The sequence below is a fragment of the Prionailurus bengalensis genome, chromosome B1, assembly GCF_016509475.1.
Source record: "Prionailurus bengalensis isolate Pbe53 chromosome B1, Fcat_Pben_1.1_paternal_pri, whole genome shotgun sequence".
Taxonomy (NCBI): domain Eukaryota; kingdom Metazoa; phylum Chordata; class Mammalia; order Carnivora; family Felidae; genus Prionailurus; species Prionailurus bengalensis.
Window position 1 is genome coordinate 121,693,808 of NC_057344.1, and position 11,980 is coordinate 121,705,787.

At 39.0% G+C, this 11,980-nt stretch overlaps 1 pseudogene; it reads left to right on the forward strand.

Annotated features, from left to right (window-relative positions):
- The window catches only part of LOC122469108, a 57,107-nt pseudogene extending 46,325 nt beyond the window's left edge, over window positions 1-10,782 (forward strand).
- The last annotated feature ends 1,198 nt before the right edge of the window (window positions 10,783-11,980 follow it).

Genomic DNA, 11,980 nt, shown 5'->3' on the forward strand with positions numbered 1-11,980 from the left:
AACAAAATATTTATGAACATATATATCTATAAGGGACTAGTATTCAGAACATATAAAAAAGACCTCAGCTCAATGACTAAAATACAAACAAGCTAATTTTTAAAAATGGCCAAAGAGTTTGAATAGACATTTTCCAAAGAAGATATACAGATGGTCAAGAAGCACACGAAAGGATGATCAACGTCATTAGTTATTAGAGAACTACAATTCAAAACCACAATGAGATACTGTTTCACACATTTTAGAATGACTAGATTAAAAAGCCTAATAATAGCAAGTGTTGGCAAAGATTGTAAGGAAGTAGGGAGCCTCTCATACATTACCGATGGGAATGTAAAATGCTACAGCCACTTTGGGAAAAAGAGTTTGGCCAATCCTCAAAAAGCTAATCATAGAATTTCCATGTGACCCAGCAATTTAATTCCCGGGCATATACCCCAGACAACTGAGCATATAACCATACAAAAACTTATTTGTGAAGTTCATAGCAGCAATATTCATAAGAACCAAAAAGTATAACCGAATGACCAGTCCATCAATTGACGAATGAATTTTAAAAAGTGGTAGAATCATGCAATAGAATATTATTCAGCCATAAAAATGAAAAAAAAATGTGCTGGTATATGCTACAGCATGGATGAACTCTGAAATCATGCTAAGTGAAAGAAACCATATACAAAAGGCCATATTATGATTCCTTTTTTGTCAAATGTCCAGAATAAACAAATTCATGGAGACAGAAAATAGATTAATCGGTGCCAGAGAAGAATGGGAGTGATTGCTAATGGATACAGCAATTTTTTTTTGGTTGGGGGTGATGGAAGTATTCTGGAATCAAATAGTGGTGATGGTTGTATAACCCTGTAAATATATGAAAACCCACTGAATTGTACACTATATGATTTATTTAAAATTTTTTTTATTTATTATTTTTGAAGGAGAGAGGAGAGATAAAGTGTGAGAAGGGGAGGGGCAGAGAGAGAGAGGGAGACACAGAATCTGAAGCAGGTTCCAGGCTCTGAACTATCAGCATGGAGCCCAACACGAGGCTCCAACGCACCAACCACGAGATCATGACCTGAGCTGAAGTCAGACACTTAACTGACTGAGCCACCCAGACTCCCCTGAACTGTGCACTTTAAATTTATAAAGTATATGGTATGTGAATTATATCTCAATTAAAATATTATTTAAGAAAAAATAATTAATATGAAATTTATTTCCTTAATATGCAATATCTTCATATTCTTTATAATCCTTGTATTTAGTATTTTAATATTATTTATTACTTTCCAGAAATATATGACTTTGGAGTAGTTCTTCAATCTTCTAAGGCTTTAGTTTCCTCAATATAAAATAATGAGTTGGGACACCTGGATGGCTCAGTTGGTTAAGCATCTGACTCTTGGTTTCTGCTCAGGCCATGATTTCATGGTTTGTGAGGTTGAGCCCTGTGTCAGCCTCTGTGCTGACAGCATGAATCCCACTTGGGAGTCTCTCTCTCTCTCCCTGTCTCTCTGCCCCTCCCTTGCCTACTCTTTTTCTCTCCATCTCTCTGTTTTTCTCTCTCTCTTGCAAAATAAATAAACTTAAAAAAATAATGAATCAATATGAAAATACCGGGTCAAGATTTCAATAAGAATCTGGCAATTTTCAAATATTCTATGTTGAAATATTATGAAATATTTGAACAGCAACTTGATTCATATAGATTGTTGTTTTGTAGGAAAAATATATAAAAATATATAAAAGTAAAAAAATATATAATGAGCAGTGTGTTCAATTGACAAATAGTTTTTCATTTTATTTCCTTTTTTTCTTGGATGGTGAAGTAGGGAATTCAAAATACAAAATCAGGGGGTGCCTGGGTGGCTCAGTCGGTTAAGTGTTTGACTTTAGCTCAGGTCATGATCACACGGTTGGTAAGTTCGAGCCCCGCATCTGGCTCTGTGCTGACAGCTCAGAGCCTGGAGCCTGTTTCAGATTCTGTGTCCCCTTCGCTCTCTGCCCTTGCTTTGCTCATGTTCTGTCTCTGTCTCTCAAAAATAAGTAAACATTAAAAAATGTTTAAAAACCCACAAAATCAGTTATAAAGATTTTCTCCTGGAGTGTCCCTGAACAGTGTCTGTGAGGATGAATGGATAAAGATGTAATGTGTGTGTGTGTGTGTGTGTGTGTGTGTGTGTAATATACACATATATATAACGAAATATTATTCAGCCAGGAGAAAGAAGGAAATCCTGCCATTTGCTACAACATGGATGGACCTTGAAGGCATATGCTATGTGAAATAAACCAGACAGAGAAAGACTTCACGGTATCACTTATATGAGGAATCTCAAAAATACTCAAAGTCATAGAAACAGAGAGTAGAAAAGTGATTGTCAGGGGCTTGGGGATGGGGGATAAAGTAAGAGGTTGGTGAAGGAATACAAACTTTGAGCTATAAATAATAAGAACTGAGGATCTAATGTATAACATGGTGACTATAGGGGATAGCACTGTATCGTATAATTGAAGTTTGTTGAGAGATTAAAACTTAAGTGTGGTAAGTGTACTCACCAAAAAACAAAAACAAAAAAAAAAATGAGTATGTGAGTTGATAAATGTGTTCATTAACTAGATGGGATGAACAATGTCGCAATGTATCTTTATAGCAAATCACCGCAATGTACACTTTTAAAACCTTACAATTTTATATGTCAGGTGTAGCTCAATAAAGCTGGGGAAAAAAACCATTTTTGAAATGTCAAATAAATGTTTTAAAAGAAAAGATTTTCTCCTGAATATTTAGCATTGGGTATCACTAAATTTCATCCTCACTTCTCCTCAAGGAAAGAAGTCAGTGTAAGAGACTGGTTGCCTCTGTTTGCTCTGGGCACATGAATAGAGAGGGTAGGGTGCCAGAGGAAAAGTGGAAAAGGGAGGGGGAGAGGGAAGGGGAGAGAAAAACCCCGAACTTTTTGAGCAGATACATTAAAATAAAGTGAGAGATCCAAATGTCCCTCATCCACTTCCTTCCAATTCCAGATCTTTTAAATTCTAGATCAACCAGAAGTGTATTAATTATAAACATGGCCAGTGTGAAAACCAATATACTGGTTTTAGTTTTATTCCTCTTTAACAGTATGCTTGAAGTTTTCATTTTCTATGTGCATTTTTTAGTACACTGGGCCCTATGCGTAAACATGGTATAACATACACTTAAGATCATTTTTTAAGACTCAGAATGTTATTTGACAAGTGTATTTTGATAAAAGGTTTACTCTTGTTACATTTTTGCTTCTGTGACATATTGTTGGGCATAGGTATGATTTATTTGGATTCTATGTCAGAAATGAAGCCTCAGACATCTAAAGCAAAATGTGATTTGCTTTTCACCTGATTTCCAGGAATGCACTGGATGGAATTGAAATGCAAATGAAACGAACATGAACTTGGGATGAATCAAAGTGCAGGAAGGGAATTTCTTTTTAGAAATTTAGATCCCCACTTTTAGTTCCAGGGAATTTCTGAAGATCAAACTTCATGTTCCAGGAGGAGAGATGCTAGACATCCAAGGGTGGATGCTGGATGTGCAGGTGTTGGCCCTTGGTGCAGCCAGGCGTCAGGATAAACAGTGAGCTCGTTGCAAGAAAGACAGACTTTTTGGAGCTAAGTGAGTAGTGATTAAAACAAATAATATCTCTCTATATTAATGACTTCCTGATTTGAAAATCACTGGCCTTGTGAAATTTGATTGCCATTATTAATGACCAGTAACTTTGGAAAAAGACTTGTTATTTTCACATTTTGATAGATTATTGCTTTGCCTGGGAAGTGAGGGTTTTGAGTTGCAAGTCTAGAACTGTTCCGTTTGATTGCCATAATGGGTGCCTGAGTGTGATTCATCTCCATGCAAAGGTAATGGTCCGATTATTGGAAATTTCCTAATTTTGCTAGGACAATGTCACATCTGCATTATGAGTAATCAAATATGTATCCGTATGTTTCCAAGAGTGTAAATTTATAATGTAAAACCTAATGATTCACGATAGACCCTAGATCTTCCCAGAGTATACTTTTATGGAAGACACAAAAGATGTTGTTGGCTTGATTTCTTTAACAAATATGTATATCAATGATTGTACTCTCTTGATTTCTTCTTTAATGATTCTTAAATGTCCTGAACATTTTCCCAGACATGGAATGATGTGACTATTTTAAGTGCCGATAAAGAGGGATAACATAAGCGACAGGAGAGCTGAGAAACAGCAAGAGGGGCTGTGGCTGGGGCTTCAGAGCATCTTGAGACAAGAATCCACAAACCCCAGGAAGTGGTGGCCAAACCCAACAAAAATTGGCACGTGTTACCAAAGTGGTAAAGACAGTGACATCACTTAGGAAACCTGTATTTATTTTCACCTTCATACTTTATTTTGCTCACACAGTTGCTATCTGCTAGCCAATATTCATACCCCAAAGAATGTCATCTTAAAAAATACACAAAATAATATGTGTTTATTGTTAAGTGCGAGGAAACATAATTAATTAAAAAATAATGGGGTGAAGGGGCGCCTGGGTGGCTCAGTCGGCTGAGTGTCCGACTTCGGCTCAGGTCATGATCTCACAGCTCATAAGTTGGAGCCCTGCGTCAGGCTCTGTGCTGACAGCTTGGAGCCTGGAGCTTGCTTCAGATTCTGTGTCTCCCTCTCTCTCTACCCCTAACCCACTCACATTCTATCTCTGTCTCTCTGAAAAATAAATAAACATTAAAAAAAATTAAAAATTAAAAAAAAATAATGGGGTGGGGAAGAAAAGAACTCACCTAAGAAATTTTGGAAAATAGTCTTTCTAAAACAAAAAACAACAACAAAAAAACCTGCATACACCTGCTGTCTTCTCATTAGTAATTTTTTTTCTCCTAGAAATATGGGTTAGCAATTCTGAAACTGCTTTTTGGGTATAGTAGGATTGCACAAATAAGCAAAACATATTGTAGATAATTAAAATCACATTTCCTGTGGTGGAGAAAAATATTACAAATAAGGAATAGGAAAAGGCCAAAATGAACCCTGTGGTGTTGAATTGAAATTGGAGGCATCAATGTGATCCCATGGCTTTTAATATATTTTTATAGATAGATACAGAGATAAATATAGATGTGTGTGTATATGGGTGACTGTACATACACAGCTTTTCTAATCTGTCCACTGAGTGGGCCTAGAAGAAAGGTGAGCCCAGAAGCAATGAGCATACTTAGTGCCCAGATTTTGGTTTCTAAATACCATTCTCCAATAAAAGAAACCAGGTCTCTGGAGAAATAGTTGATTCCCATATTGTTAGGGTAAATACAAGAAGATCCTGGAATAACTTTTTGTACCAGAAAATAAGGAAGTGATTGAAAAAGAATGGATTAGGGGCGCCTGGGTGGCTCAGTTGGTTGGGCGTCTGTGTGAGTTCAAGCCCCGCGTTGGGCTCTGTGCTGACAGCTCAGAGCCTGGAGCCTGTTTCAGATTCTGTGTCTCCCTCTCTCTCTCTGACCCTCCCCCGTTCACGCTCTGTTTCTCTCTGTCTCAAAAATAAATAAATGTTAAAAAAAAAAAAGAAAAAGAATGGATTACATTGAAAGGACATAGGAGCCACACTATAGGAGCTCCTGGTGGCCGAATTTAGCACAAAATAGATGACAGTATTGAATTATAACCAATAGAATAAAATAAAATAAATATCCATGAGCTCATATTGATATAAATAAATAATCAGACAGATAGATAAATGTGGGAAAAGAGATGTAACTCTTTCTTACAGTATTCCAATTAATCAGTGTAGAAGAAATGAAGGAAATACAAACTTTACTAGGCAAACCCCACAGTAATAATTGCAGACACATTCTATCGATGGTTGCTAAATTAGTAGGTAAAAGTTGTAGGAGAAACAGGGCGTGTGCATAATCTCAAAAAGTCTTACACAATATATTTCTTAAGCACAAAAAGAAAACATGGAGAAACTTAGCAAACATCAACCTAAAATCATTAATGTTAATATCATCAGAATTAAGATATATCAACATCAGGTATACTATAATATGCTACAGAAGATACCACTTCTGTGATGTTCTTGCTAAAAATGCATAACCTTAATTTAATCATGAGAAAATATCAGCTAAACCCAAATTGATAAACATTCTGCCGACCATTGACCAGTAGTCTTCAAACGTATTGAAGTCACAAAAGCTAAGACTGGGGAGCTTGGGAAAATAAAACCGGAGAGCTGTCACAGATTGGAGGAAACTAAGGAAACACGATAATTAAATGCAATGTGGCAGCCTGGTTTGGGTCCTGGAATGGAAAAAGGACATCAGTGGAAAAACTGGTGAAATTTGAATAAGGACTGTACTTTAGCTAATAATATGTACCAATATTAATTTCCTAGTTTCCAAAATTGTACTCTGATTATGTAAGATAGTAATATTAGGGGAAGCACGACGAAGAGTATCTGAAAAGCCTATGTAGTCTTTTTAGAACATTTCTGTACATTTAGAATTATTTCAAAATAAAAAAAAAATTAAATACAATTAAAACCATGAAATATCCCCTCCTTGAAAACTGCTACTATGACTCTTCATGACTTTCTTCTGTGTGTGTACATATTTTAAACAACAACAACAACAACAATTATTCCTTGATGGTTAAAAGTACAGACTGAGCAAGAACTTGAGTTCAAATCCCAGTTCTCCTACCAGTAGCTTTGTTAGCTTGGAAAATTTTCTTTCTTTGCATCTGTAGCTTATCGGAACAACAGGAAGAGTAATGATAGTAGCACTCTTACGTGAGTAACTACATACATACATACATAACTACAGATTACATGAGTTAATACATTTAAAGTACTTAAGACCATGTCTAGCACTAGGTAAGGTCTCAATAGATGTTAGTTATTGTAAAGATGGCTTACTGTTTTGTAACCCTGGACTAGGTAAGTATTTAGGGACGCTAGGTATTTAATGGCATGCATGAGATACTTAGACAGGTAAGAAATATTCCTGGACCAAAGGGAGCAAAATCCTAGGTACAAAATTCTAGAATTACACAATATAACATTAATATAATTACCTTGCCTTTTGCCTGATGGGAAAATATTGAGTTTGAACCTCTTCTGTGTTATCAGTTCAGACTCTAAATTTAACTATACAGCCTCAATTGACTGGTGTTTATTTTCTTCTTTAATGACGTGAGCATTATTTTTAAACAATTGTAGAGAAAGATTATATGGAGATGGTGTAATAAAAACCAAATATGTTTGACTCCCGCTGACTTCCTTCCTGAAACTTCAGGAACAACAGGGAATCAAAACAGAAACACAGAGGATAAGCCTTCCGATTGCCAGCAGCGTCGGTTGCCAGAAGCCATAATCCAACAAGTTTGGAAATTCTTCGCCTCCATGTGACATGCCGAATTAGTAGGCCACAAAGGACGGCATCTCCAGGAAGCAGAGTAGATTTTGAGAATCTGGTCACCATTCTTGGAAGTTAGTGGACACAGAGCCAAAGCTAGAACCCTGTCCAATGGCCTTTCCCAAGTCTGCAAGTGAACAGTGGTGCATTGAAAGGAAGAAAAGCAGGGCACCTGGGTGGCTTGGTTGGTTAAGCGTCTGACTTCTGCTCATGTCATGATCTCACAGTTTATGCGTTGGAGCCCTGAATGGGGCTCTACGCTGACAGTGTAGAGTCTGCTTGGGATTCTCTGTCTCCCTCTCTCTCTCTCTCTCTGCCCCTCCCCTGTTCATGTTCTCTCTCTATTTCAAAATAAATAAATAAATAAATAAATAAACATAAAAAAAAAAAAGAAAGGAGGAAAAGCAAAGTCACTTCTTCTCTGGGAAAAGACTGTCAGTCCATTCTGTGAGTTAAGATTACTGGGGACATTGAGACCCTCATGTCGAAAGCTTTGTAAAGATTAAAACAGTAGCAATATCATGTTGCTGGCTTTTTCCCTTGCCACCCGTCCCATCCATGTTGTTCAGGCTAAAGCATTATCGAACAGATGGCCTATGTCCTGATTATAGGAAAACATAATAGCAAATCAGTGGAAGACCAAATTGGTAGGGAAACAAATTTCAGAGGTATCACTGTGTGTTGGAAATTCCTTACCTCGAGAGAGAATTTACCTCTAAAGCCCACTGGCATTTTAGAAACACAGCAGCTGATTTTACCAACCAGTCCTTCAGGGAACTGCAGAAGGATAAACTCCCAGCTGCTTAAGTAAATACAGCTTTATCCACAATTAACACAAGACCATGTAGTTTTTGTCACAATAAATTGCCTTCTGGTTTTCTTTCCCCATTTAGGCTTCTACAAGTCCATAAAATGCCAATATTGGAAATAGTCGTATCAGTACATTTCACTTTCAACTGGGGTCACAGAAACCTGAAAGAACCACCCTGACTGTTTTCAATTAACTTCTCTACAGTATAGGGAGGGTGTTGACTCCAGCTCTGAAATACCTATCTCTATCTCCTTGACTCTACTCTTTCCTTTCCCACCCTCCGTATTTTTTCTCCTCCGCACTAGTACAATGCTCTCAAGTCGTTTTCCTCCTTCTATTCTCTCCTCTTCTGTGAGCTGTGTTTTAAGTTCATAAATAATTATGTCATTTCTCTAGATCAAATTCTTTCATGGGTCTCCATTTTCTACGGATTGAGATCCAAGCTTCTTAGAACGACTTGTAAGGATTTTCGCGATCCGGTCACAACCTGCCTTTCCAGTCTCACCTACCAAGATTATAGTTTGTATCCCATGCTACGTGACACACATCAGATACTTTCATGCCTCCGGGACTTTGCACTTGTCGTTCCTTCCAACTGAATGGCCTTCTTCCTCACGGCTACAATTGCAACTGGCTGGATTTCGAATCATCCTTTCTATCTCAGTTTGAACATATTTTCCCTGATGCTCTCCTCTCTATTCTCACCTCGTTTGAATTAATCACTGTCTTATTGATCTCTTTATACAACTACTACAGAATGTATCAGAAAACATCGTATTTAGTTGTGCGTTTAGATTATAAATTCCCTGGAAGCAGGTTCCATGTATAACTCATGTGGGTTTATCCCAGCTTTTCTCCATTTAGTAGGAATTTAATAAATGTATGTGTGAGTGAATGAATAGACAAATAACCGTGACCCAGGGTCTCAGGTATCCCTCAGAGACTTAGGTAAATTTAGACAAAACTGATTGATATTTGGCTAACACTGTTCTTCAAACTATGGAACCATCCTTTGCTTTGTGGACATTAAGCCTGTAAATGGCGCTCTTCAGTCATCACAACAACCTAAAACACAGCTACACATTGCTTCTTACCTCCTGCGAGGGTGGTACTTTCCTGGGTGGAAACAATTGCTGGTTTGGCCCTTTTCACTGTGTTTCATAAGAATCCAAACAGACTTGCGACCCTATGAGAAAAGAGCTATGGAATACAACATCATGCATTGCACAGGCTTCTCTCAGCTCACTGGCTGCACCTCTCCATTTCCCCCCCAAACTTCATGTTTTCAGCACTTGATCCCTCTTCTGACATCTGTTCTACAGGAAGTGGAATCCAGTCCCTTTCATGTTAATTCCTTTTCTTGGGGAGATCATTTTCATGTGGCCCCACCTGAATGGTCTGCCTTCTCCTTCCTGATATTCTGTCGAGAACTTTAACATTGTATTATTAAAGCAAACAGTATATGTTATGCTAATAAAGAAATCATAGTTCTAAATTTCCTGGAGGCATTCTCAAATATTACTTATAAGTTCGTGGGAAAACCAGTTCTATTTAGGGATCTATTGTGAACTGAATGTTTTTGCCCCCTGGCGTCCCCCCCCCCCCATATTCATGTTAAAGTGCCTAGTGTGGCTGTATTTGGAGATGGTGCTTTTAGGAAGCTAAATAGGGTTAAGTGGGGTTATAGGTGTAGGCCCTGATCCAACGGGATTAGTGCCATTATAAGAAGAGACACCTGTGCTTTCTCCCTCTTTTCCCCTCTCTGTGTACATACCAAGGAAAGGCCATGGGAGCATGCAGCTAGAAGGTGGTTTGAACAAGCCAACAGAAGAGGCCTCAGAATGAAACCTCCATTGTGTCTTTTCTGGTTATTGTGGCATGCGGCACCTTGAGCAGCAGTCTCCCATGACACCCTGTGTGAGGCAGTGTGAGAAGTCCTGCAGGGCAACCAGTCAAGCACGGGAAGTTTTTGGAGACTGGAGCTACAGATCAACTTGAAGAACTATGACACTCAGAAAGACCAATGCTTCTTGAGTACTGTCAGGCTTAAGGCCACTCCCCACCCCAAGTTCTCCATATGTATTTTGAGGGACCAGCATCACTGTGATGAGGCCAAGGCTGAGGATATTCCCCACATGGACATTGAGGCACTGAAGAAATTCAACAAGAATAAAAAATTAGTCAGGAAGCACGATGCCTTTTTGGTTTCAGAATCTCTGATCAAGCAGATGCCACGAATCTTGGGCCCAGGCCCCAATAAGGCTGATACACCTTCCCTTCCTTCCTGACCCACAGTAAGTACACGGTGGCCAAAGTGGATGAAGTGAAGTCCACGGTCAAATTCCAGATGAATTTGGTGCTGTGTCTGGCCACTGCCACTGTTGACTACATGAAGGTGACAGATGATGAGCCTGTGTACAATATCCACTTAGCTGTGAATTTCCTGGTATTGGTGTCAATGCCCAAGAAGAATTGACAGAACATCTGGGCTTTATACATCAAGAGCACCATGGGCAAGCCCTAGCGCTTGTACTAAGGCACAGCTTAAGGGGCGCCTGGGTGGCTCAGTGGGTTAAGCAGCCGACTTACCTCAGGTCATGATCTTGCGGTCCGTGAGTTTGAGCCCCACGTCAGGCTCTGTGCTGACAGCTCAGAACCTGGAGCCTGTTTCAGATTCTGTGTCTCCCTCTCTCTCTGACGCTCCCCTGTTCATGCTCTGTCTCTCTCTGTCTCAAAAATAAATAAATGTTTAAAAGGACCCAAAAAACAAAAAAACTAAGGCACACAGTTTAATAAACCCTTGTGCCACCATTACCCGTCTGCCTATGACTAGGGAGAGGGAGGTGCTTTGTGAGCTGACATTGCCTGCCACAGCGCTGTGCCGATGACTGCAGTTTCTGGCACCCAGGGATGCCTAGTCATTTCTCCATACTGAAAACCAGGAAGTGCATTCTACCTACCTTCAAAATCATGCAGTCTTATTTATTATTTAGATCTTGGATACTTCTAACAGGTGGGATAACATTAGGATAACATGTACCCTAACTAGGACTGAAGATTTTCTGAAACCTGAGAGAGGCAGATCTGGGCTGGGACTCCCAGCCTGTAGTGCTCCTACAGCTTACTAGTGGAAAGAGGGGTGGGGCCTTCACATGGAGGACATTGACTGAGCTCTTGGCAACATACTTAACCTATAGTCTGAAGTTGCTTCCCTTTACACCATAGGTTCTTTCCATGGGCTTTTTGTTTGGTTTTATCCCTTTAAATCGTACATTTGGGCTCTTGGTCTGTAGGGATCACAAGGAAGGTTCCAAATACAGATCGGCTTCCTCGATTCTTCAGATGGAAGTGGTCCAAAGCCCTGATTGATCTAGTATTTGCTCGTCTGACCTCAAATTGAATACTCTATATTCACGATAGTAATTTACTACGTGAGATGTTTAGGAAAACACAAGCAGGAGACCTGTACAATATTGTAATTCATGAACCTGGGGAGCTTAGCAAATGGGTAGAATCAGGTTATGGAAACTTCTAGGTTCTTTGCCCTCCAGGTGGGCTCTGCCCTCTTCCTGACCTGAGACACTTCCTTGTTGGAGTTCTTGCCTCCAGCACCCGGTATTGGAAAGTTGGGTTTTGGCGTGTTGGGAAATACCTATGATTTAACCTTTGACTTGAATCTGCTTCATTTCATTTTAATAAAGTAACAAGTTTATCCCTCCATTTTTTAATACAAC